The 2,131-nt window shown below is 41.7% G+C and overlaps 1 protein-coding gene across 5 annotated transcripts in view; it reads left to right on the top strand.

The window, feature by feature from the left end:
- The first annotated feature begins 513 nt into the window (after positions 1–513).
- The window catches only part of tab2 (TGF-beta activated kinase 1 (MAP3K7) binding protein 2), a 57,921-nt gene continuing 56,303 nt past the window's right edge, over positions 514–2,131 (top strand). For 2 of the 5 annotated variants that reach the window (XM_008398549.2, XM_008398548.2), the window contains exon 1: positions 514–1,850. The gene's annotated coding sequence lies outside the window, so the exon portion shown is untranslated. The remainder of the gene's footprint in view (positions 1,851–2,131) is intronic. The other 3 variants (XM_008398550.2, XM_008398547.2, XM_008398546.2) reach the window with 3 other exon arrangements.

Here is a 2,131-nt window from a genome sequence, read left to right as displayed (position 1 = left end):
TTAATGTTCCTGGTGTAGTTACACAAATTCCCATGCCAATCTGTTATTTTCAATTATGTTTTCCTAAAAAGTGAATATCAGAAGGTTTCTTTAGAATATTTGGCCTGAAAAAAAAAAACCCTCCCTAAATGATTACTAATGCGAGTATAAAAGATCCTCAAGATGTAAAGGTGAACATCTCTTCACAGTGAGCTTTCTTCTGCTACCTGGCAGCTCTTCAGCTGCTCGAGTGGCTGAGCAAAGTGTGTTTACAGTCCCCTGATGAGGGAGCTCATCATGTTTGGTCTTCCTCTCCCTACAGAGTCGGTGAGCCAGAAAGAGCTTTTCAGGTTCAGCTCTGTTTGGATGTTTGTGTTGCTGGAGTGGTTCAGTCCAGATCTTTGGATATCGTTATTATTATTATTATTATTATTATTATTATTATTATTATTATTATTATTATTATTATTTTCAACCAGTGGGAGTTTATAACGTTATGACTTCACCATTGTAAAAAAAAAATGAATCCAATTTTCTTGGAGAATGGGCGTGATTTCTAACTCTAAGCACAATTTGACAAAAAAGAAAGAAAAGCCATGARGTATCCCAATCGATGCGATGTAGTCAGACCAAATCCAACCTTTTGGGCTACATATAAAATGCAATGTGCAATGGGAAATCATTACTACACATCAACCTACACACATCATCAAAAAAGGCGAAAACACTGTGGGGGTGCTTGGAAAAATTCTCAATGCAAAGATATGCAAATCTAGCAGTATCACACTCAAGTAGACTTACAGCAGCAATATTCTCTATGACTTAAACTTAAAAATCTGGTTATTTTCTATTTAACTCAAACATGCATTACTTTTTAATAGTTTCTCACATTTGATCCAGATACAACACATTCAAGACTGGAAGTGAAAGTGACAAATAGTGAAAAGGTTTAAGGCACGGTATGGTACAAATGTTAGAGTGACTTAGGTTGTAATCATGCAGCACAACTTCTCAAGCTGAGAACTCTGTTGTTTCAAACAAGTCTTTTTTACGGATATCTCTCATGTGTCAAGCACTCTTGGGCAATGTTTATTGAATTAGCTTTTGAGTTAGAGTTTTTGTTAAGAACAAAGCACAACTATCTGAAATCTATGTGTCAAATAAGCTGCTGTAAATTGTTGCTTGTTTTTCTGTCTTTGCTGTCTGAAGGCATTCAAAATGGCTTCAGAAAATCTCAACATTCCAGCTCAAGGTTTTGGAAAAGTTACCCATCAGCTGACCTTAGGATAAAATTAAAATGAGATGAATGCTGGTGATAAAGCTTCCTTAGAAAAACCAGTTTTCATCCCTCCAGCCGAAACCCAAAGTCTTCCTCTAGTTTGTCTTCTGCTTGCACATTGTGGAACTGCAAGCAGCTCAACCTAATTTTCAGACGGTGAACGTTCTCCTTCTTCAGCACCACTTTGGAAACTGAGGGGGGGGGGAAGGAAAACAATTTCTTCATCTCGCGATAGCAGCTCGCTGAAGCAGCCGCCATATTCTGTGACAGTATTTTGATTCGTATCTGCTGGAAGTGAGGAAAAAGAGAAAAGTGAAGGGCTGCAGAGGGGAGGGGGGGCGAAGACGAGGAGCTGTCAAAAAGTTCTCCCGGAGTCTCTGTCAAACAGCGGAGGGCTGTGGCTCGGTTTGCCTCCACTTCTTGCTTTTCCGAGGACACAGGCCCGGGGCCTCGGTGTTGTTAGCTCTTCTCCCAGTGAGCGCCCGGACCCCTTACGGCTTCTCTCCCAGCTCCGCGGCCCTTCGGAGGTCCGGCGGCGGTCTCGGGTGTTGAAGGCGGCCCGGGGAGCGGCGGCAGCGGCGTAGACTGGAAGGTAAGTTCCATTTAATTAACGAGACTTTGCCATTTAGCGACAACCAGCAGGGAAGGATTTAGTCTCGYTTTTCTGGAGTAGAAAAACAAATTGAGCGTCTTCCACGGCAAGTGTTGTTACGTACGAGTCACACAGCCACAGAAGAAAAGTTTGATGTGTGGAAAAACTTTTTGTCTGCAGCAAGCAGCTAGCAAAGTCAGCTAAGCTTAAGGGTTTATACACCGTCGCCTTCCTGGCCGAGTGAAGAAAGAATTAAAAACTTTCGAAACATTTTCTGAAAG

This window comes from Poecilia reticulata, linkage group LG21, assembly GCF_000633615.1.
Source record: "Poecilia reticulata strain Guanapo linkage group LG21, Guppy_female_1.0+MT, whole genome shotgun sequence".
Lineage (NCBI taxonomy): Eukaryota > Metazoa > Chordata > Actinopteri > Cyprinodontiformes > Poeciliidae > Poecilia > Poecilia reticulata.
The sequence above is the reverse complement of the archived record's forward strand: the minus strand, read 5'-3'. Positions and strand labels throughout refer to the sequence as shown.